Below are 25,238 nucleotides of genomic sequence, written 5' to 3'. Positions count from 1 at the left end.
CAATGTCCACCTTTCTTTTGTTCTCTCTCATATTTTTCCCTCCTGTCATATAGTTCATTTTCAACATAGTGTCTAATGAATGCCATGGCTGCATTTGATGAAGGGTAAATTTCTAGCAAAATAATAACATTTTTAAAGAGCTGGGAGCTGGCCGTTCTCACCTATAATTCTAGATACTCAGGAGGCTGAGATCTGAGGATCACAATTCAAAGCTAGCCCAGGCCAAAAAGTCCATGAGTCTCTTTCTCAAGTTAATCACCAAAACACCAAAAGTAGAAGTATAGCTCAATGGTAGAATACCAGCTTTGAGTGAAAAAGTCAAGTGAAAGCACAAAGACCCAGGTTTAAGCCACAGCACTGGTACAACAAGAAAATATTTTTTTAAATTAAAAAGTTGATTTGACTAGCAATTTAACTGGACAGGAATCTTTTGATCTCAGTATACAGAAATGAGAAATTCCAGAGGCTTTCCAGAAGTAGAGAAAATAACAACACTGGTCTTTCATGGTTTATCAACAGGGCTAAGGACCACCATCCTTTCCTATTCACTAACAAGTGAGTCTGTCTTGGGAGCCACACCCAGCACCAGCTTGGGTGTGGGAACTGACTCCCCTATTGCTTGCAGGTCCTGTGAGGGCCAAAGAAAATCCTGACTAGGGGTAGGCCAGAGGTGAAGGAAGTTGTAGGGAGGGAGGATGGGAAGTAGGATGTCAGGTGATAGGGCAGGGTAGGGCTGTGCCCATCCTTCAGTAACAAACACCTCCAATGTCTGGTGAACAAAGATTTGCCTTATCATAGGAAAATGAGCTTAGAGAAAAACAAAAGTTTGGTATGCAAAGCAAGGATCTAAAGATAGATTATGTTTGGGCAAAAAGAGAAAGAGACAAAAAGGGCCAGGTGGGACCTTTGTCAGTGTAGCAGTTGCTTTGAAAACTGCCCCTAACTCTGGAATGATTTTTTTTCCAGAAGCCAATTTTTCCAAAGCAATAGGCAAAATTTCCAAAGGAAGACTGATCATGGATGAACACACATCTCTTGGTTATTAAATCAATACACAGAAAACCACCAATCACAACACTCCTTCAATGACATTGTGTATAATACAGTATATATTGAATGATAGCTCTTCTGATGCATATTAACACATTTTAATGTAGCTGGCGATATAATGTGGGAGGAGAGGGCTTGTACCAGAGCCAAGTTTCCTGTATGCAAATCCTAGCTCTGGGGAAAAAACACAACAACAAAAAAACCATCAAGCAGTTTTTCTCTCTGTAGCAGAGACTACCATGTCCACTCATTCCAAAATAAAATTGTCAAAAATTCTAGCTTTTGTTGTTTTTTAGGCCTAGGATAAAAATAGCTAGGTAAAAGACCACAGTTATCAGTCAGTGTACGACCAGTCTTTTTCTTGGACAGTTAGTGCTGATAATCTTGTCCTTCCTTAATCAGAGAGCTGCGATCTATCAAAGACTGCATTTCCTGGTATACGTGGGGACCACTGTTCTAGTCCATGGCCCACTGCTTATCATGTCTCTGCTGCCAGAGCTGAAATCTCATGTGAGTCTGAGAAGCCCTCTCAGCTCCAAGTCTCCTGGGTCTTGGTCATAAAGTCATGCCTTTTAATTAGCTTCATCTCTGTTGTCTTGAAGGGAGCCCATCACAGGGTCTTCAGGAAGAGGTGACCTGCATTATGTCAGAGGATCCTAACATAACAGCAATCACAAAGGGTCTGATTTTTAAAAAAAATCACCCAGTGGTATCAGCTAGAGACTTTAAGGCAAGCTCTCAGGGTAAGGGTAGTGACCACCATGATTATGTTTTATAGTGGGTATAGACATTCGGAGAGTCTACTCTGATTACAATAAGGAAAGTAGAAATTGACAGCCAAGGAGCTGGGTGAGTGGATGGGAGATTACCAAGAGATTGGGATTGATCCAACAGGATTCTTGCTGAAGGCAGACTAGGATGGTGAGACATCACCAGGGCAATGGTGAAGAAGGCTATTATGATGACACCTCCCTCCCATTCATAACTTAGAATTTAAACCCCCATGTTGGTACAGGTGGAGCCTTTCAGAAATGATTAAGTCACACAGCTCTACCTTCTTGAGAGGCTCTACCTTCCTTAGTGCCTCATAAAAGAGGTTGAAGGGAATGCCCCACCCTTCAGCTCAGAAATGGGCCGTCACCAGACAATAAATATGCTCACACCTTGATTCTGCACTTCTCAGTCTCCAGAAGCAACAAAGTCTCTTTGTTTATAAATAACTCAGTTGAAGGTATTTTGTCATAGCACAAGTGCAACGTGAAAGATGAGGGAGCCGGTCACCTATCAGGGACTCTGGCTAAACTGGATTTAGCTGAAATTGGACAATGCCAAGAGGAACACAGAAGATTAAAACTTGAGGCCCACCCAAGCTCAGAATAAGCTCAGAATAGCCTAGAAAAAGTGCTGGGAGAAGAAAGGCCCATAGTAAAAAGAGAGGGCAAAGAAGCGGACGGTTCTAGGAGAAGGGCTGATCCTGCAAGCTTGCTACCACCAATGACATCGTTTTGCTCTCTTATGGTCACTGCATTCTATAATAAATAGGTTGTTTAATCTCCCGGCATCATAAAGGCAGGGAATAATGTCGTCACCTGTTCTTTGTGTATTTGTTTCCATCTTGGTACACACTGGATTCAAAGTTCTCACTGAATGGGCACAAAAGTAATTTAGGATCTTAAGTCACCATCAGCAGTGCAAAGGAGATGACCTTTCCTTCCCAGGAAGTCGTCCTTGGAGGCAGGCAGGGTGAGGGAAAGCCACACATGACTGTGAGTCCAACCACAGAGGAACTGCTGACAGCATCATGATCAAAAGGCACTACCTTGCCTGCATCTCTGCTTAAGGCTTTCTCACAGCTGAGAGGAAAGGCTCCTATCCACAGAAGTTCTGCTCTCTCTACCATATTCCTGTCTGGTTCAGGGGAGGCCTGGGCCATCTTCAAGTCAACTGGGGCATGTATACTGGTAGTGCATGGATACACACATGCATGTATCTGTGCATGCCCACATCCACTCATAAGCACGTACACCCCTGCTCTATGAAATCTCCAGTTCACAGTAGAGAAAACTGAGGTTCTGACATGAATCTGCCCAAAGTCCCATCAGTGGTCAATTCTGATTTCAAATGTAGCCTGACTTTTCTCCAAAATCTCCATTCTTATCCTGGCACCAAAATGCTTTTAGACTATGATCTTCTACCATGTTGGGAGAACCTGGGTATTCAGCAAGTCAGGACCTTATTAGGAGCTCCTGGGTCTGGCTGGAATTGCAAAGCCCTTTATGGGAAGAGTAGGCCTCGTGGTGTGTGTGGGAGCAGTGAGTTACATAACAAGATGAGAGAGCCTGCTGGTTCCCATGCCAAGTTGGCCACATTCAGCTGCTTCAGGATCAGTCACCTGTAGATAGCCCCCCACACACACACATACACACCAGCAGGTCAAGCTGTGCCTGTGCTGGCTTTGCCCCTTGGATCTCTGTTTGCTCACCTGCACTAGGGACTGAAAAATGTCTATGTGGTGTGTGGCAGGGATGCTGTGAGGGCTGGATGTGGTCAGAATCCTAAGACATCTAGTGAAGTACCTAGCTCATGGGTGCTCAGTACATGGTGGATCCTGCTACCTGGTAGATTCCCAGGAGTCACTCCCATATCCACATGAGAGAGGAGGAGGGGAGGGAAGGGGATTATATCATCAGTGTGTTGTAACATTTTTGGTTCATGGCAGCAGGAAGATTCAAATAGACTTGGTTGTAGTAAGGTATTTATCTTCTCTAAGGTCAGTGCCTAGTGAAGATCAAAAAAACAGAAAAGAATGCCACTCTTTTTCTGGATGCTGGTAGCTCATGCCTGTAATCCTAGCTACTCAGGAGGCTGAGATCTGAGGATTGTGATTTAGAGCCAACCCCGGCAGGAAAGTCCGTGAGACTCTTATCTCCAGATAACCACCAGAAAACCGGAAATGGCACTGTGGCTCAAGTGGTAGAGTACTCGCCTTGAGCTGAAGAGTTAAGGGACAGTGCCCAGGCCCAGAGTTCAGGCCCCATGACTGACAAAAGGAAAAAAAAAATGCTGCCCTTTATATGCATAGGCCTGGCCTGGGGGGCTCTGGAAAACTTTCCAACCACTGGCAAGAACTGCTGTAAGAAGAGGAAGGAAAGGCAAAAGGGCAGTGGCTAGAGATAAGAATGGCAAGTGGGCAGGAGCTATGGAAAGCCAGGAAGGCCTTGCAAAGAACTTCTAGTTATGCTCAGTTCAGCAAGAATCATGGAAGTGATTAGGCTGGTGCAAGAAACAGCCCCAAGGAATCTAGGCAGGATGTAGGCACCAACCAGGAACAGTCTGCAGCCAAGCAGCGGGGCCTATAGGAGAGGAGTGGAAGGAGGAAAGAAAAGTGAGTGGAGTCACACAGGCCCTTACGAAGTGGAAAAGCTGGGGAGTGGGACGTGATAGTGATGAAACAGGAATGAGGACCACAGAAAGCAGTCCAGTTTGCAGCTCAAGCAGCAACAGGGTCCCTAGTGTCCCTTGCTGGGACGGTGTCAGGAGAGGAGAAGCTCTAGAATTGGTGGGGGGTGCTGGGTGAGCTCTGGGTTGGGGAGTAACTGGAGAAAATGGGAGCAGAGGTGAGCACTGCTCAGTCCTGCAATGGAGATGGTAAGAAGGCAGATGCACGCCGTCAGGTGTTCTGGAGGTCAGCCTAGGGCACGCATGTGGGAACTGAAACCAGAAGGTGACATCCTCCATAAGGAAGATGGGCTCAGAAAGAAGAGAAATCCACAGACCAGGTTCTACAGAACTCCAGCCTCACTCATCAAAGACCACGCAGAAAGGGGCTACAAGAGCCAAGGAGGAAGCAGGAAGCTGACAAGGGGAGACAAACCTCAGAAACCAAAGGTATGAAAAGGATTCTGGGTTTTAATCCACTTTAGAAAAGCCAAACATGGAGCAACGCCACCAGTGTTTATGGAGATGCAGGTCTGTGGCTAAAGAGCACCATGGAGGTGAGACATGTGCACTTGGCTCAGGGAGCCACGCTTCTCCATCTCTCCAATCAGCTGATTTTAGCCATTTATTACCTTATGGGGGGGGATGGTACTGCACTCTGGGTCTGGGTCTTGTGCTCCTCCTTAGTTTTTTCTGCTCAAAGCTGGTACCCTACCACTTGAGTCACACATCCACTTCCAAAATTTTACTGGTTAATTGGAGATAAGAGTTTCTCAGATTTGTCTGCCAGGGCTGGCTTCAAACTGTGATCCTCAAATCTCAATCTCCTGAGTAACTAGGATTACAGGCATGAGCCACAGGCATACCTGGCTTTGGCCATTATCTTTAACATGGTATCTCTTTAGTGGTTTACTTGTTTATACTAGAGGTATAAGGGCTGGGAGGGCGAGCTCTTCACCTGATGAAGTTAAATCAGAGGGTAGAGGTTAAGTGATTAGGAAGGGGGAGAGAGAGCTAGAAAGCAGGTGAAGGTATTCAACAATACCTGTTGAATGTTGACTGAATGAAGTAGGATCAGAGAGTAGTATGAGTGACCAGACAGTGGGAGAAGGAACTGGAGTGGGAAGACTAAACTCAGAAACTACAATGGAAGTGAGCCAGCAGTGTGGAGATGGGTTAGTTGTTCCCGACAATGTGGAACCTCAGCTTAAGCAGAATGCAGGACAGTGGTATGCAGGCTTAGAAGAAAGTATGAGAGGTGTTTTCGGCATAAATGACATCCAGTCTAACTGCTCTTGTCTTAGGTCAACTAAAAGTGCTCAGGAAGATGATTCATTGAAGAAATGTCCCAAGGAAGTCTATAAAGGAGTAGGAAAGCAGATCTGAAAGGGAGCAGCCATGCCACAATGGCCACAGGGGGAGGCCCGAACCTATTCCCAAGGAGACTCCTGGAATGTGATCTGAACCACCTCAGTGTCTCCCCAGCACCAAGACAAGGAAGTGCCTCCTCCCACCTGCAGGTAGTTGGCTACCACCTATCACAGGAACATCAACTCCCCCACACTCCACAGAGTTCCTTCTGCTGGCAAGAGGGTGATCTTCTAAGAAGGTCAAGGGGCAAGGTCAGATACAGAGACCATTGAGGCTACGGGACAAGTGTGCAGAACTGGTCAAGGCAATCTAAGGGTATTTAGTCACCGCACTCACCATCGGTGCTACTGAATTGAGACACAGTTTTGTGGGGATTATCCTAAAAGCATACATCAAATGAACACCCTCACTCCAAGGAGCTGGACAGTGTAGAAACAGCTCTTGGAGTAGTTTCTGTTCTAGAAAATAGTCCTTCAAGGCTCCCAAAGTGCCCAGTATTCTTCCTGGATAACTATGGCTATGAATTTAGAACAACTACCGAAAATGCTCATACTAAGGGAACATTTAAAGTATTTAGAAACACTAAAAATTCAAGGACTAGAAAAACAGAGTGTCTAACTACATTTATCATATATTGCAGTATTGTGACCTACAATTGTCAGGAAGAAGATCAATCAAAATGAAACAAATCAATCAACATAACTACTGAAGCCCAGCTCTGTACTAGGAATGGTGAAATGAAAAATGTCTCCCATGCTTGAAGTCTATGACTAGGCTGGGGTCTAGATGAGGTTTCCAAGGCAAAGTTCAGGGCCACACAGGTTCTTTAGGGTTCCATGTGTGGTGGTGGTTAAGAGTTGAGCCTCAGGCTGGATTGCCAAGGATTCCTCTCATTGCTTCCACTTGACTCTCTGTGCCTGCCTCAGTTTCTTCGTCTGAAAATAGAGATAATAATAGAATTTCTTTCACAGGATTCCTGTGGGGGTAAAGTGAGGTCATTTGTGTATGAGACACTTGGCACAACACTAATGCATATAGTTGGTACTCAATACTTGTTACTACTGCGCTTTTTATTGGAGGTAAGACAGAAAAACTAAAACCTACTGCTTATGTATCCTTTCCTATCCTGATCTCCCCAGGAAGAAACAAGACATTTGTGCCTGGCCACAGGGTCCCACTAGAAAAGGAATTTTTAAAAAATCCATCCTTGTTACCTTGGACCCATGTTTGACCAAGCAAAGCCTGGATCAGGAGCTGAAGAGCAGGTGGTGTGCTCTTCGGCTGAGTGGGCCAGGAGCCAAGGCCAGTGGTTTTCTGTCCAAGGTGCCTCCCAGACTTGGAGCATGTACACATACTCTTAAAGAGGGTTGTGTCAGCAGAAGCCGTTAGCATCTCTGTGTTCCTATTGGCTATCTCCTGCCCACCACCCAGAAGCATGTACACACAGTTTCTTGATGGACCACAGAATGGGGTGCCCAACCACAGCAATGTAGACACACAGGCCTGCAATCCAGCTGCACCAGCACTCAAAGCTGTGCAGCCTTGGGCCTGTGACATTGAAGCCTCAATGTTCTTATCTCTAAAGCAGTTTCTGACCTTGGTCTCACATTAACAACACCAGGAAAGGAAAATGTGTGAGAAAGTCTGAATGTCTAGGCCCCAACCCAGAACAGTAAGATCAGAAGCCAATGATAGGACCCACTGTGAAAGGAGATTGTTACCTTCTACTGCCAGTAGACCAGAATAAGGTATCCATGAAGCCTAACTCCAGCTTAAAGGATGTGAGTGAGGCTAAATCCTTATCTCTAACTATGCACTCGATGGTCCACCCCCCACACACACACACACCCTACTACAGCTACCATCCAAAGGGAGTTTCAGTCCTTGGCTTGCAGAATTAACATGTCTGGGATCAACGTCCACAACTGAGGCTACTGTGTAGGCTGCCCTGGACTTTTGTCTCCAAAGTCAAGTTGTAGGACAAATATTCCTGAGCTCATGGTCCCTTTGCCAGGTCTCTAAGCAACTCAGGGCTAGAAGCATACACCTCTCAGGCCCTGTTACCACATTTGTCAAGTCCTTCAGAAGGCCATATTCAGGATGGTCAACTAGATCAACTTATGTCTGTTTTGCAACTCTATGAGATAGGTGTTATTATCTGCGTCCCTCAGGTAAGGAAACTAAACTGCAGCACAAAGAGGTTAAGTAACTCATCCAAGGCCATATAGTATGTAATAAAGTCAGGATGTAACCCAGAAATTCTTACTGTACTTTTTGTATCCCTCATTATTATGTCAAATTGATCCTCATCTAATGAGGATGTCAGACAGGTCATCAGACAATGGAGTGCCTCAGTAATCCCAGAGACTAGCACAGGTGGAGCTGTCCAAAATCTCATCATTATCTGACGTTCACATCTCAGAAGGGAAACAACTTGCTAACAATCCAGTGAGCACAAAGACAGACAAATGGACATTCCAAAAGAGACTTCATTATGGATTTGCCTAAACCAGAGACACACAAAGACCTGTGGGGAAATCTTCATTAACAGCTTTATTTGCAGTAGCAAAATGTGAAAACAAGTCAAATTTCTATCAATAGGTGAATGAATTTTTTTCATGCAGTAAGGTTGGATTAGCTCTCATCCTAAATGCTCAAAGCCAATAGTGTTTTAGGTTTCAGATTGTTTTCTCTAGACTTTGGAATACTTGCATATATACTGAGATGTCTTGGGGATGGGACCCAAGTTTAAATACAACATTTATTTATGTTTGATATAAACTTTATCCATATAGCCTGATGGTAAATTTAGTCAATACGTCTAGTATATTTTTTTAAGTTATTGGAGAGTTCCCAGATGAACTCATGAACCTCCCATCTTCCCTCTGCTTTCAAAGTGCAGGCACCATTGTCTCCAGAGCACCTGCATTTTGACTGTGACCCATCCCTTGAGGTCAGATGCAGAACTGTCTTCTTTTGGGCCTGGGAAGGTGGCTCAGTGGTAGAGTGCTTGCCATGCATGCATGAAGCCATGAGTTTGATTCCTCAGCACCGCATAAGCAAAAAGAAAAAAGCCAGAAGTGGTGCTGTGGCTCAAGTGGTAGAGCGCTAGCCTTGAGCTGAAGAGCTGAGGGACAGCGCCCAGGCCCAGAGTTCAGGCCCCATGACCGGACCCAAAGAAAAAAAAGAACTGTCTAATTTTGGCATTACGTCTGTTCTCAAAAAGTTTGGACTTTGGAGGATTTTTTTGATTAGGATACTCAACCAGTGTATACCTACAACAGAACATATCCAGTTATATAAAGAATGAACTGCTGGTAGACACAACATGCACAAATCTCAAAGCAAAGAAATATACCAAGCAAAGAAATCAGAAGCAAAAAGAGACATATTTTATGACTACACCTAGATGAGATTCTAGAAAAGACAAAATTCTAATTTTAGAAAACACGGGGTTATTCTGATTAAAACAGAATATACGTGTATTTATAATACCATGATACAGTTAATACACACTAAGAGAAATGATTGGCAGGGAAGTAAAACAGGTTCTGTTCAAGGGGTGTCAGAGGGAGAGGGAGAGCAAACAGAGAGGGAAAATGAGAATGAGTGTGGTAGACATATGGTAGTGTGGTCATTTATTTGAATATATGAGAATAAAATAATGAGATCTGAGGAAATTATTTTAGAAGGGGGCAGGGAGTAAGTGAAGGGATGATGGAGGGGTGAAGTTGATCAGGATGTATTGTATATATGTGTGTAAAAATGTCACAGTGAAACTCCCCTTTGTACATAGAATGGATGCTAATAAAAATCATAAATATTTGAAACATTTCATACACATACACACAAATAGAAAATAGAACAAAGATTGCCAAGGATTATGAGTACAAGAATGGAGGGCAATGTGCATGAGGGGAATTCTAGGAAATGATGGACACGTTACATATTTTGATTCTGATGACAGCTACATAAATGTAGACATTTGTCAAAACTCATTTAACTGTACACTTAACATTTTTATTATCTGTAAATCATACATATATTGTCATGTAGTCCTAACTGAGATATGCTGGGTTCTGAAGGTAAGAGTGAGATTTGTACATATTCTCCCTTCTCCCCTCTCCTCCCGCCCCCCCCCATCCTCTTCTCCTCTCTCCTCTCCACCTTTTCCTCCTCTCGTCCTCTCTCTTTTCCATTTCTTTCTTTTCTGCCTTTTTCTTCCCTCCCTTTTTCTTTTCTTGATCCTTCTTCCCACTATCTTTCCCCTGTTCTTTTTTCTCTTCCTTCTTCTCTCTCCCCAAAGCCTACCATCTCTTCTTCCCAGCCAAGCCTGGTTGATGCCCTGGAGTTTCAAGTCATTATATCACTGCCATTACAAATTAGTAGAAACGGTCAGAAACCCGGGCAAACTGGTTCTCAGCTACTTCAGTGGGGCAGATGCTGTGCAAAAGTGGCCAGTGACCCACAGAGAAGGCTGGCAAACCCACAAGACTCTCCCTGGCCCTTCTGTCTCCCCAGCACGAACTATGCATATATGAAACAAGTGTGTGTGTGTGTGTGTGTGTGTGTGTGTGTGTGTGACAGAGAGAGAGAGAGAGAGAGAGAGAGAGAGAGAGAGAGAGAGAGAGAGAGAGAGAGAGAGAGAGAGAGAGAGAATGCCTTTCTAAGAACTACTGGGCTTGTGGAGGGAGGGAGATTATGTGTAGCCAACTAAGAAAATACCTTCCATGGGGCCCTTGAATTACTCTCTCTCTCTCTCTTCTCAAGGATGGAGGAGGAGTGAGGAGTTGCAGCATGGGAGAGAGAGCAGGAGGCACAGAGAAGCTGAGGACACAACTCTTAAGCCCTAGAGAGGATGAAAGGAAGGAGATTCTACTTCCTCCACTCAGTCCCTGAATGGACACCTAAAACAATACCACCCACATCAGATGCATCCTCATCCTTGCTGGATGAGAATGAACAGGGACAGTCAGAGGGCAGGAAGGACCAGGGATAAAGACAGGAGTGACACTGGCATTGTTCCCTCCCCTGGGCTAAAGGAGGTCCCTGACAGTTGGAATGTCCATCTGCTGTGCCTACCTCTAGTGGGCTAACAGGAAAAGAAAGGGACAATGATAAACGAATAGCCCCTTGTTCAGGAATATACCGGAAAGTGAGCAGCAGGGCCTGGCTGCCCAGAAGCCAGCCACAGCAGAGTCATCCATCCAGGTCTCTTGGACAAAGAGCATCTCAAAGCCCCTCAGTTAGAAGGTATGGATATTAAGTTCAGTCAAGCACTGGCCAGACACATGGGAACTGAGGATACCAGCCCTGTGTGCAAGAAGGTGAGATCCACAGGGCTGGGAAGGTGGCTCAGTGGTAGAGCGCTTGTCTTGCATGCCTGAGCCCCTGAGTTCGATTCCTCAGCACCACATAAGCAAAAAGAAGAAAGCTAGAAGTGGCACTGTGGCTCAAGTGGTAGAGCGCTAGCCATGACCTGAAGAGCTGAGGGACAGCACCCAGGCCCAGAGTTCAGGCCCCACGACCAGACCCCCCCCCCAAAAAAGAAGAAAGTGAGATCCAGCATGAGAGAACTGGATGCTTCCACTTTAAAGCCAAAGGAGAGTTGGTCCCTATAATTCCCAAACTACAAATAAAGACAGAACACTAGTATGAAAGGCAGAACACTAGTATGAAAGGCCTAAGATAGGAAAGAAAACTATGCATCTATAAGAGAAAAGCTAGGGTATCTTGGGCCTTCTAGTCAGTGGAAGAGAAAAGAGCCAGACCACCATCTCTGTGTTCTAGATTTGGGGGAAAAAAACTTCATCTAAGAGAAATATCCTTCCAGAAGGACAGCCAACACATAGAACTGAAACAATCAGCCAAAACTCCATTCACTGTCCTAATGTAACAAGAAAGAAGAATTAAGTCCTTATAAGCTGATGTGCTTTTGCATTGAGGGTACAACTACTTGTTCATCACTCAGCATTACTTACTTTGATCCTTGTAGGACTCTTATTGGCAGGCTTAAAACCCACAATCACCAACTAGTCATCCACCTTGGCATGGGAGGAATGCTACATTAGTAATGCTATGGTACATTACTAAAGACATGACATCCTATCTGTTGGGGTGAATTATAGAATGGATTGTACATGATAGGATCATGTACAATAGGATGTTGATCCTATCATTGTACATGATAGGATCAACATCCTGTCAATAAGCTCAGTAGGGTCTTTTATGGTTAATGAATATTTGTTAATGTATTAAAGAATTTTTTGTGGGCTATTATTCCTAGCACCATGGAAGACTGAGTATGTCACTAATGCTACTGAAAATAACTAAAGAAAAATAATGGAGAGAAAAAAATTAATGATTAGTAAACTAACAATTTTGTTAGAAACATCCAACGAAAAGTAGAACCCAGGCAAGAAGCTAAGCCCTGAAGCCAGCTTGAGGACATTTGCCAAGGAAAGTGACCCCTAAGCTCCACACATCTTTTGTGGCATCACAGGAAGAGGGGGCAAGATGAGAATTTTCCATAGCTGATAAAAGATACTATCATGTGGCTACAGGCACTACAATTATTATCAAATGAGAAATAAAACCATCCAAGGAAACATGTTGTGAAACCGTGAAGTACTAAAGACACATACCAAACACTTAAAAATCGCCAGAGAGAAAAAAATATTATTCTCACAAGAAAGCTATGGTTTCACAGGCAACAATGGAAAACAGATATGACATTTGAATAAAATGTCACACCTTCACTATGATGAATAGGTAACTGTCAGCCTAAAATTTTATCCTCTTGATAACAGAGAAAAAAGTATTGTATTTTCAAGACAAAAACCTAGAGGTTGTCAGCAGCAGACTTTCACCAAAGAAAATTATTAAAAATGTATTTCAGGCTCTATCAGAATAAAACAAAACTATGCTAACATGGCTCTCTCAGAGGGTGTAAGACTAAAAGAATTACTAATGAAACAAGTTTCATTTCATTATAAATAGACTGAATTCACCAGGAACTTAAAACAATTCTAAACATATAGGTTCATAATCACAAAGACTCAAAATACATAATGCAAAATCTGAAAGAGCATAAGAAGGAATAAAAAATCTAGTTGATTTTCCCATTTATTAATATACATATACATACACATGTACAGTCTAACTAAAGTGTGAAATATAGTGAAATTCTTTTGAACAGTTAATACATATTTTAACAAAATAAATATTTAAAAGGTAAAAGATGTCTTATCTGGCGTATAGGTACTAATGGGAGGGGGACAAATAGATGTGGAAAAGAGTGAATATAATATTTTGTATACATGTGTGAAAATGTGACAAGAAATCTTATGGAGATGGGTTTGGGAAAAGGGAGATGAAATTAGGTAGAAGACAGTGGGGGTGACTAATCAAGATGTTTTGTATACATATATGGACTTGTTAAAATGAAACCCTCTTGTGTGACTAATTGATGTTAAGAAATACAGGAAAAATCTATAATCACAGTGGAGACATGGTAGAATACTTCTCTCAGGAGCTGATCACGCAGACAAAAATCAGTGAAGAGATAAAAGATTTGAACAACCAAATTAACAAGTATGATATAGTGGAGGTTCATAGAACACTGCATCCAATGGTAGTACCACTCATGAGCATAACAAAAACAGTCCACATCATAAACCTTCTAGTAATCTCCACTATGTTTTCAGAGCTTGGTCTTATGAACACATTTTCCAACTATGATGTAGATATGTTATAAATCAATAGCATAAGGATAACAAAAAAACAAATGCCTAGACTTCTGAAAATGAAAAAATATAGCTATAAATAACTTGTAAGTTGACAGATTCATAGTAGAAACTATAAAATACTTAGAACCAAGTGATATTAAGATGTTATATATCAAAGTGTGTGATAAATTTCAGTGAAAGTGTAGTTAGTAATGCTTGTAAGAGAAGAAAAATGCCTAAAAACAAAAGAATTAAACATTGAATTTAAGAAGAGAGCAGTCTAGTTGAAACCTAAATAAATTACAAAGCAAAACATAAAAGTTATTATAGAACTTTTAAAGTTAGAAAACAAGTAGTGGATCACAAAACCAAAGAAAGATCCCAAAGCCAACAACTCTTTTTTTGTCAGCTGTGGGGCTTGAACTCAGGGCATAGGCACTGTACCAGAGTCTCATTTTGCTCAAGGCTAGCTCTCCACCATTTGAGCCACAGTGTCATTTCCAGTTTTTAAGTGGTTAATTGGAGATAAGAATCTCACAGGGACTTTTTTGCCTTGACTGGCTTCAAGCCATGATCCTCAGATCTCAAGCCTCCTGAGTAGCTAGTAGGATTACAGGCATGAGCCACCAGCACTGGGCTTGGTTCTTTAAAAGATTAATGACATTGACAAAATTCTGATGTGTAACTATGCGACAAAAAAAAATACAGAAAGCATAGAAGTGATACAAATGGAAAAGGGATATAGCCATAGATTGCATGGGAATTAATAAGATAAAAGCATTTTATAAAGAACCTCATGGTAAAGTTTTGAAAATTCAAATATAACGGACAAAGTCCTAGAAAAAAAATCTAATTCTTGAAAACCAAGTCAAGAATAGTCATTCATAAATGTAGATACAAAACATGTAAACCAAATATTTGCAAAAAACTAGCAAGGTATTTAAAAACTGAACTCATTGTGATGAAGCCAATTTTATTCTAGGAAAGCAAGATTAATATTATAAAATCACTTTGTCAAGAACTAAAAATGGAAAACTTATATAAATCCTTTCAATAATGAGAGAAAAAAGTATTTCATAAAGTTCCATTCTGATCAGAAAAAAGAACCCTCCATAAACTACAGAAGGGTTGATCCTTTATATTGATGAAGAATATAAAAACTTCAGAGAACATTCCAACATTCAGGGCAAATGTTGGACATGAAGGCAAACACTAAAACAGTTAGAAGACAGTATCAGTGCTATATTGTCCTTTTGGTTGTCCTGAAAAAACACATGAAATGTTGAGTGTCAAATCTTGATAAATCTTTACTATGTTAAATTAAAATTTTCTGCCATGCTCAAGACACTAAAGAGATTGTAGGAAAAAATTCATAAATTAGGGAAAAGATTTGCAATGCTGAGTATGAATATTCTTCAGCATATATAAAGAGCACTCATAAACAGGATAATGTAAACTACCCAAGTTTTAAATAAATAAGCTAAAGACTTCAGAGCCACTTCTTACAAAAAAATAAGAAGGTCTTAAAAGGCCAAACACACAGAGTTATAAACAATCAACAATGTATGATTTAAAACCAGATAAGATACTGTAATACTCCCTCAGAACGGACAGAAATTTCTGGCAATATCTTACAAAATATAAAATGTTAGCAAGAATACAGAGCAAGAGATACAATTACTCTCCACTATAGAAGATTTTTTAAATGCCTTGGTAATTCGCTTTTTTATTGAGATGAAATTCACATAACCTAGTGGAAATTAATTTTGAGCTGTTCTATTAATAGTGTTAAAAAATGTTCACAGTGTGTGAGAAATATTCCTACCACTGCATACATTCCCTACCCAAACTTACAGGCATGTGCAGCTAAGGGCCTAACAAAAATGTTGACAGTAGCATTGTTTATAAAAGAAAAAAACTAGAAATAAAGTGTCCATTAGTAAGAGAATAGATATATAAACTGCAATATAGACATCCAATGGAATATTCAACCAAATAAAACGCTTAACTACACTCAACAAGGTGAATGAATCCAGGAATCCAGTTGGCAACCCTGAGTCCATATTCATGCTGGGGCAGGTGCAAGCCTCTTGGAAAGGAGGGAGGACTGGGGAAGTACCAGGGGAGCACTCCAGAAGAATCAAGTAGGGAACAATTTACAGACTGTTGTCTCTCAACCAGTGCTGCCTTGTTGGTGCATGAGCACAAGAACAAAACAATATCAATATTTATTTGAAGTCACAAACATAAGCAAGTCATCCAATATTGTTTAGGGATTCAAAAATAAGACAGTAATAAGGGAAAGCATAGCTGGGGTAGGGTGGAAGCATAGAAAGTTCTGGAAAATGGCTCTCCCTGAGAAGGGAGGTGATAGGAAGGGATGAAAGGTACTCAGGGGACTTCAAATTTGGTTTTCTTTCTCTCAGATTGGTAGGTACATGAAAGTAGGCAGTACTCATATTCTTTATACCTTCATATATATTTATCAGTGGATATACTTATATACAACCAACAATTCACTGCATCTAGTGGTTATTTCATTTAAATTATTTTAGAAAAGCATCATTAGAAGAAAACTTTAATGTGAAGTTCTCATATCAAACTGCTGTGGTTCCTTCCTCATCTTTTCTCTAGTTGCTGGGCCTAGATGATCATTTCAATTGTAATTCATGGCACTCCAAACCCACTTAAAATTCTAAGAGCTTCTCCTTAAACCACTGCAGAAACACTGCTGCAAGAAGCTCTCCTGGAAGCCACAGCAAGCTCCAAACACCAGAGAATCTTCTGCTCTGGCCTTTCAGTTACCACACTCACAATTTTCATTGTTGTTGTTCTCTTCTTACCCCTCCCCTTGCCATCTCTCCCCTCCCCCCACTCCTTCTTCCTTCTCCTTCTCTTCTTCTCCTTTATTGTGCCAGTACTGGGGCTTGCACCCAGGGTTTGGGCACTGTCCCTTAGCTTTTTCACTCAGGACTGATATTCATTCTATTACTTGAGCCACAAATCCGTTGTCAACATTTTGCTGGTTCATTGGAGAGAAGTCTTGTATTTTCTGCCCAGGTTGGCTTTGAACTGCCATCCTCAGATCTAAGACTTCTGATGAGCTAGGATTACAGAGGTGAAACACCAATGCCTGGCTGACTTACTTCTCTTTTGTCTTTTCTTTTCTTTCTTTCTTTCTTTCTTTCTTTCTTTCCTTCCTTCCTTCCTTCCTTCTTTCCTTCTTTTTCTTCCTTCCTTCTTTCCTTGCTTGCTTGCTTTCTCTTTCCCCATCCTCCTCCTCCTTCTACCTTCTTGTTTTCCTCCTCCATCCTGAAATCATCTCAAGATTCTGAAGTCTTTAAAATGAAGACAAAAAAACAAATGACTATGCTCTGTTTCTCTCATAGTTTTCAGTGATGATAGTCTTGTACCATATGCTTCAGCTCTGTGGTCAATGCTCAGTCTCCTCTCATCAAGATCTGCTGACAGTCAGGGGAAGTTTCAGTCTGGAAGGCCAGGGGGTAGGAAGCGTTAGGGTAGCTGCTTAAAGCAAATTTTTTTTTGGCAACCCCAGCAAATGCTGGGTATTTAGAAACTTTCACTGTTTCAGTTTTGTGTAAACAATCCCTAATTAGCCATGCCCAGGGCAGTTTATCTTTTTTTTCTTTCTTTCTGGAGTTCAAATGTGAACTGCATATTATAGGGCCACAACTTATGAGGAAATCGCTAAGCAAAAGAGGGAGGCTTCTCCTACGTCCAACCTCCTTAGCCCAAACTGCTTTGCTGGACATTAAAAAAAAAAAAAAAAACAAGAAACAAACAAACAAAAACAGTTGTTTCCTTGAGTACAAGCTGAAAAGGCAAAGAGCGGCTTGTGAATAATTATGGAAACCTTTCCCCTCTGGACTGAAGCCACACTCAGAAGGAAGTCAAGAGTCTATGCAAACATTTCTACATTTGCAAACTTGGGGCTGTGCCAAGGGCCTGAGATATCTCCATTGAGAATATGGAGGGTCTGCTGTATTAAATCTTGATGAAGGAAGTTTTTGAAATTCTCTTTCTATTAAATCCACTCAAGGGCTCCTTGACTGGTACCACAGTTTTACCATCCTAATGTGGAGCCTGGGAAATCCCAAAATGATTAAATAGCCTACAATTGGTGACAGATTCACAGAGCCTCTGATATATTATGGCTCTACTTTGGTTGATTTGGGGGGGAAGATGCCATGCCTGTCTATTATTTGTTTTACCAATTTATCTTTGGAACCCAGTTATTGATTCATGACTGGTTTCTTTTGAGCAGTTGACTATGAGACTGGATTTCCAGGTGCATGGATGCTGACAGAGACCCAAAGGTTCAGCCTTCACTCCTGAAATCTGAGGGCCAGCCATTCCCAGATGATCCCTATGGTACATCTGGATTGAGAGCTCCCTTCTCCTCTAAAACTGCCAGCCACTCAATTGACTTTCCCTAATACTAAGGAGAGAGGGGCGCCCCAGGGTGTGCTGAGGGGCTGAGATCGCTGGAAAAGCCCACTACACTATTCTGCCTCCCAAAGCAGATGTTTCTAGCTGGGACCCTCCTGTTGAGAGAGTCCTAAGGTAATACCAGTAACTTCCCTTCTCTGACTTTCATGCCTCCTGGGATTTTTAAGGACTCTTTCTCCATCTTACTTCAATAGTACCCTTTTGCTTATATGTACAGGAACTTCAGCCCATTCCAAGCACTTCTGATGATATTCAGTGACCTGACATTGACAATTTCTTTTAGCAAGTGTGAGAATTTCTTCAAGCAAGTTACCAAAACAATGAATTAATGTATGTCTAGTCACAGGACAAATAATTTCTCTTCCATTTTAATTAGATCTATTACATTTTGCTCATATGTATAAATTTTTTAAAATATTCCTTTGAATGTGTCAACATTCATTTTCTTTCCCTTTTCATCTTTTCCTTTTCCTGTTGTCTGTGTTTTGGAGCAAACAAACGGAGAAGATCAGCAGAGGCTGGGCCAAGCTTAGCACTGCTCTGGCAAGTCAGAGATCCTTCCAGTTAAAGCACAATGTTTGAATTGAGTAAACACCACCACTAAGCATGGGTGTGGTCATCACATCTTGAACTCATTTTGGGCAGGGGTCAATTCACATTCCCTCCACAGACACAATAAACAAATGCCAGGAAGAACCCACTGCTCCTGCTCTATTTCTATCATCTGGTCTCTTCCAACTCCAGCATCAAAGTCACCAGGCTAGAAGGGGTCTAAGTGCATCTTCTGGCCACAACAAGCCAGACAGAGATTCAAATGTTCCTTTCTTAGTATTTTCTGTAGTGTCAAAGGTTAAACCACAACCACTACTAACAATAGCATAATAGATCCCTGCCCGATTTCAACAGAAGATCATAAAGTTCCCAATTAATTTCAACAGCAGGGCTTTATAGCTGTAATATAATTTGATCAGCAAGCCCCTGGCTGTCCAAAAACCTCAGGGGGTTCTCTGATCCTGAATAGCTGTGCTTTTCCCTCCAAACATCAGGCTTTAAAAAAAAATTTTGTTGGAGTGCTAATCTGGATGATCTCAGACTACAATATATTCATTCTAAAATTTAAGTATGCAGCTTTGTTTCAAATATAAGTACATTATTTTTAAGGCCTCAAGAATCCACATTGAGAATTCACTTCCAATTCCTATGCTTGTTTACATTGGACACATAATATCAATAGAACTGTTCTTAATAGATATTGATCATTCTGAGGCTCAACTATGCTACAGAAGGTTCCCAATGAACAAAATACCTAAAATTCTATTGAATTGCTTATAGTAAATATTTACATTGGAATTCTTGTACCTTTTAAATTTTAGATGAGTATTTTTTTTAGTTTTTCTGTTTCCTGCATTATTATTACTTCATCCTGATGCTTGACAAGACAACTTGAATAACTCCTGTGCAATTCTTTATCAATTTGTTTAAATTTGCTAAGTGTATTTGTCAAAGTAGCAACCAAGCCTCTTAGAATTTTAAGTCAATGTAGAGTCCTGAAAGAGGGTATGAAATCTACCAAGAATAAAATGCATCATAACATGCACACTCATGGCTTTTTGACATTCTTCCTGCTCAACAACACTGGAAATGTGAGTTCCAGACTGCAATGTGACTAGTCTAAGACCCATCAGTAGAGAACACATGTCAGCCAGTGCTAGTGCTCACACTTGTAAATCCTAGGAAGTAGAGAGCTGAAGATCCAGGTTGAATCCAGCCCATACAGACAAATCCCAGGGACTCTTATCTCTAATTAACCAGCAAAATGCTAAAAGTAGAGCTGTGGCTCAAAAGGTAGAGTGCCAGCCTTGAGTGAAAGAGCCAAGGAAGAACACAGTACTTGAGTTTAAGCTCCAGTACCAGAAAACAAACAAAAAACTCACAAGGGAATTAAAAAAAAAAAAAAAGAACACATTACTTTTAAGCCTGTCTCATTTCCTTCTTAAGACTTTTTGGTGCATTTGGGAAAGCTGCTAAGACTGTTCTACTGATTTTCCAGATGAAGAACAAAGCTAGTCAAGCACTTTGGCCAAGTCAGACCCCAAATGCCAGAACTGCCTGTTCACGTAGCCAGGGTTTCCTGCCCTGCCTGCCCAGTAGAACTGCAGATCTGTAAATATACCCTGACTCCTTGGTAAATGAAATGAAGAACAGCTTGTCAGGGCCTCCTTGATGGGCAGAACAGAGCATAGAAAAGAACCTGAAAGACAGCAGGGAACTCGCTGAGCAGGAAGTGAGAGGGCAAGTTAAAAGATATTCAGCTGTTGCACAGCTTTCTTAATGTTATCTTCCATCAAGTTGGGTCCTGGAATATCAGGACTTCTGTTCAATGAATCTCTTTCTTGCCTGTACCTTTTACACACTAAATGTCTCTGTGGCTCACTTGGCAAAGGCCCAACAGCAGCACATACTCCTGACATGATGGGTGGGAACAGCTCCACAATCCTGTCAGTTGAGCACATTTGATCCACTGCCATTGAGCTCAAGTTAGTAGTTAGCCCCTAAAGCAAACCCACTGGGTGTTGGAGACCGGGAGGGTAGCAATCACAATCTGAAAGAGCCAGATTTTTCACAAATTAATAAGTCTTCCCAGCAGCTCTAGGTTGAGATGTTATGGGCTATGACAGAAGGACTTTGTATTAACAACTCCTGTCCTTTAGTGGGGAGGAGAGAGAGAGCCAAGTGTCACACAACAACCTCCTTTCCGGCCTGCAGATTTTGCCGTGGCATGTCTATTCTTACAAAAGCACCTGACAACTTTTTTTTTTTGCCAGTATTGGGGCTTGAATTTAGCACCAGGGGACTCTCCCTTAATTTTATTTATTTATTTATTTATTTATTTATTTATTTATTTATTTATTTATTTATTTATTTATTTATTTTGCTTAAGGCAGGTGCCCTACTACGTGAGCAACACCTCTACTTATTTTATTCTGGTCAACTGAAGATTAAAAGAAAAAAGGTCTTATAGTCTTCTCTGCTCAAGCTGGCTTCAAATTGTGAGCCTCAGACTTCAGCTTCCTGAGTAGTTAGGATTATAGACATGAGCCACTGGAACCCAGCTCCCTGACACAATGTTTTAATGCAAGGATGGATAGAGCCTCCAGCCTGCACAGGTCTTCTTTTTTAGGATCTGGTGCCCTTCAGTCCACAGTACAGCCCAGCACAGAGTAAAGATGATCCCACCCCTCTGTGAGATAGGCTGCTTGGAAGAAGTACAAGGGAAGGCTGTTCAGCCACCCTGGGTTGAGTCCCCTTTTGTACTTTGAGCTCGCAACTGAGAGCTCTGTATTGGTAGTTCCAACCTTCTCCAGGGAACAAACAAGGTGAAATTTCCACCTGAAAGATCAGACAAGCAATGATTGGCTAGAAAGCACGTGGAAAAGTCTAACATCAATACCAACTTAAAGCTAATACCACCGTTGTCCTCAGTGTAGACACAGGCTTTTTGCCTGCATTCTTCACATTCAAGGGTTCAAATGGTTCTGCCCCAACACACTCCCAACACACATATAATCACATAGATATCATGAATAACAGTAACCCTTAAACTTCTGCAGTCCAAGGAGGGGAGATGGTGCCAGCCGGTGGGGAGTTAGGCTGATCATTCAGAGTGTTACATAACCACACAGACATAGGCTGGAGAGCACTTCGTTAGACATCAGTCCAGCAAACACCTCATTCTCCCCTTTTCCCCCTGCCCAACTCCAACACCTGATGTCAATGCAAAGTTAGCAAAGCCAAAAGCACCCCTCATTAAAACTAGGAGTGGGGGCACCTGCTGCCTCCTACTGCAAGAGCTGCTAGAAACTTCAACTCCCAAAGCAAAATAGGGCTCAAGTGCTCCTCTCCCAGATCCTCTTCCTACAGCCACCATCCCCAAAGTTCAAGAGCAGGCTGAGCCACAGAAGTAGTCCTGCCTGGTTGTCCTATAAACCAAACCAGCCACCTAAAGGAAACCAACTGGCCTCAGAGTTCTAAAATGCCACCACTTTGCGGTGCCAGTTACGAGAATTGCACTGTCCCGACAAGCCACCAAGAGCATTTCCATTTGAAAAGATGGGGGGAAATGTGGGGTGCCACTTGGAGGGAGGTACAATGGGGCAAAGGTATCCACTTTGCTCTCTCTGTCCCCTCTCCCTTAGACCCCCCCACAGGAGCTGCATCTGGTTTGGCGTGGTGTGATCTGTGGAGAGGATGAAGTGTGATTTTGCTTGAGGAACACTTGTGTGTGGAGGGTGGGGGAGAATTGGGCAGAATTAAGGGGAAGCGCGGGGGAGGGGGGGTCTCCCTTTCATCTTGGAGTCTGATTTCTCGATCAAGCAGACCACAGAGCACAGAGACCACACTAGCCTAGCAGCCCCCTCGTGTGGGGGGTCAGGTGGGGGGTGGTTAAGGCGGGTGCTGCAGGCAGGTGGCGATGGCTTAGCCGGAGGCCCAGGCTCTGGAGATCTGCGGTCCCCCGCGCCTGTGCGCGCACAGGGTTACAGCCCCGCCGCCGCCGCCGCAGCTGCTGCCGGGTGATTGACGCGCGCGCGGGGGTCACTTGAGGCCCCCACCTCCCCAGCGCAGGCCGGGGAGCTGCGGCGCGCTCAGTGCCCCCGCCCCCGGCCGCCCCCAGCCGCCTCCCCCCGCCCCTCAGCCCACCCCACCACCAGACACCTAGCCTGAGAAAGGCAGCCACAAAATGGAATCGCAGCTCCCTAACTGCACTTCCCGGTGGCGGCAGCAGGCAAAAAAAAACACCCAATCCGTAAAATAAAGCCGCGAGGAATCCATCCGCCTCTGGATAAAAACCCAGAGTGGCCCTACCTTCGGCCTCGGGGTGGCAAACTGGTCCAGTGCTCTCTGACCCCCGGATCCAGCCCCGTCTTCATGAATTATTCCGGCCAGTCGGGATTGTGTGCATTTTTTTCATGAACACCTGTTTCGAGTGAGGGGTAAAGACCTTATTGGAGGAATTGTCCTTAAAAAATATCGTGCGCACTCGCCTGTCCATCCAGGCCCGCACGCGTGTTTGTATACACACACATGCACACGGGCGAGCCATGTACGCGGAGCACGGAGCTAGCAGTGGGATAATGGGAGAGTAGGCTGTTTGTGAGCATGCTCGCGCCGGGCACAGATCCACCCTCTGTTACTCCTCTGAATAAATATAAATCACCATCAGAAACCCAAACGGAAGCATCCCTCTTGAATTCCTGCTGCTGAAAAACACGGAATAATTTCAGCCCGCAGACACAGAATCTCATCAGCAGCTGTTTTCTGAATCCAGAGCCAACCCGTGCCTCCCTGGGTCTGCTCCACTAAGAGCCCAGACCTTTTTTTGAAAGAGGTTTTAACCTTTTAAAGATACAGTACACCAATTATCACTTCAGAATAGCTATCACTAGGAACACAGGAAGCCGGTCCCTCACTTACAGCCAGGAACAGCCAGTTTGCACGCAGGGACAATTATTTCACTCCTTAGTGCTCTTTTTTTTTTTAAGTGCATATATGTATCTCATACATATGCACAAATATTTAATAAATATGCATGGTGAGAGAAAATATGCAAATGTGAGGCATAAGATTATGCATACATATTTATTGCACCCTGAGCCTGAGGGTGATGAATTGGCAAGCTATGTAAACACTGTGACCCTATACTTCTGGATACACATGTTTACAGAGTTCACCCATGAGGGCACACTTGTCAGCATGGCTGGCACTCCCTGCCCCCTACCCCTTACTGCTAATAAAGGGCTGGGAAGCCTGCAATCGTGGCTGAAGTGGGGGGGGGAGGGAGATATGACTCTACAGCCCTAGAGCTGACCACAGACCCCCCTCCCTTACATCCTCAGGAACCTCAGGACAACAACCTCCCTCATCTTAAGAGACTTGTTTTGGATAGTGACCATTGTCAAGATTTTGTTCTGAGGCTTTTTGCTTTTTAGCTTTTGTTATTTTTTTTTACATTTTTGGGGCTACATTAAGTAGGTGAAAGTCAACCTACTTTAAATTGTAAAGAGAGAGGAAGACAGATACAGAGAGAATCAGAGGTGAAAAGAAAGGAAGGGAGGGGGAGAGAGGGAGGGGGGAGAGAGGGAGGGAGGGAGGAAGGGAAGGAAGAAAGAAGGGAGGGAGGGAGGGAGAAAGAGAGAGAGAGAGAGAGAGAGAGAGAGAGAGAGAGAGAGAGAGAGAGAGAGAGAGAGAGAAGGAAAGAAAGGATTAGCATATTACTTCACCCACCCAGATGGTGTTTATTCTAATTTTGTTTTGGCTTTTCAAGAGGTAGTGATGAGAAGAAACACAACTCCTAACTACTCCTATTAGAAAGACAAGTGCTTTTTTTCAGTTTTCTTGTGGCCCCCAGAGCTTCAGCACAGGCCTGCCTGCTTCTCCCCTAGTTGGAGTATTAGAGGTGGCCTCTGGGCTCACCACTACCCTCTACCTCCACCTTGTTTTGTTTCTACAGATATTCTGCGCCAGGTCTGGGGACTCCAGTACCAGCTCCCATTCTTTCCCTTGCCCTGTTCTGTTATGCAAGTCTCTGTCTGTCTGTCTGTCTGTCTGTCTGTCTGTCTGTCTGTCTGTCTGTCTGTCTGTCTGTCTGTCTGTCTCTCTCTCTCTCTCTCTCTCTCTCTCTCTCTCTCTCTCTCTCTCTCTCTCTCTCACCTGGCATAGCCTACACCACCTCCTGGCAACACACTCTCCCATCCCTTCCCCCTTCCAGGACTTTTAGCAGAAAATTATCATATTTCATGTGTCATCGCCCAGCTAGCTGGGCTTGTCACTGATTGGCTGGGTACCGGCTGCCGGAAATGTTACCAGCCACACAGTGTGGAGCTGGCTCCCGCTGCCACCACAGACCTGAGCCCAGGAGGCAGGGTGACAAGGCATAAACCTACCACAGGGAACCTGTCACTCCTCTCCAGGCCTCTCCTGTACCCAGCACTGGGGGTGGAGGAGGCAGCTAGGAGAAGAGGAAGAGGATATCTAGACTGCCTAGAGGGAGCCTCCTGTGGAAAAGAAACTAAGGATGTCTCCACTGAGTTGAAAGATCCTAAGAATCTCTTCCTGTTTATTAAAAAAAGAAAAAAGAAAAAATAGCCAGTGCTGGTGGCTGATGCCTGTAATCTCAGCTGCTCA

The 25,238-nt window shown here is 43.1% G+C and overlaps 1 protein-coding gene across 10 annotated transcripts in view; it reads right to left on the bottom strand.

Moving 5' to 3' along the window:
- LOC138803464 (transcription factor HIVEP3-like) overlaps positions 1-25,238 on the bottom strand; it is a 405,830-nt gene that overhangs the window by 292,235 nt on the left and 88,357 nt on the right. For 6 of the 10 annotated variants that reach the window (XM_069987521.1, XM_069987524.1, XM_069987520.1 and 3 more), the window contains exon 1: positions 22,920-23,368. The exons of 3 other annotated variants lie outside the window; for them this stretch is intronic. The gene's annotated coding sequence lies outside the window, so the exon portion shown is untranslated. Of the gene's footprint in view, positions 1-22,919; positions 23,369-25,238 lie in introns of those variants that run through there. One more of the 10 variants, XM_069987525.1, reaches the window with a different exon arrangement.

This window comes from Dipodomys merriami, unplaced genomic scaffold, assembly GCF_024711535.1.
Source record: "Dipodomys merriami isolate MVZ:Mamm:240054 unplaced genomic scaffold, mDipMer1.0.p SCAF_34, whole genome shotgun sequence".
NCBI lineage: Eukaryota > Metazoa > Chordata > Mammalia > Rodentia > Heteromyidae > Dipodomys > Dipodomys merriami.
The sequence above is the reverse complement of the archived record's forward strand: the minus strand, read 5'-3'. Positions and strand labels throughout refer to the sequence as shown.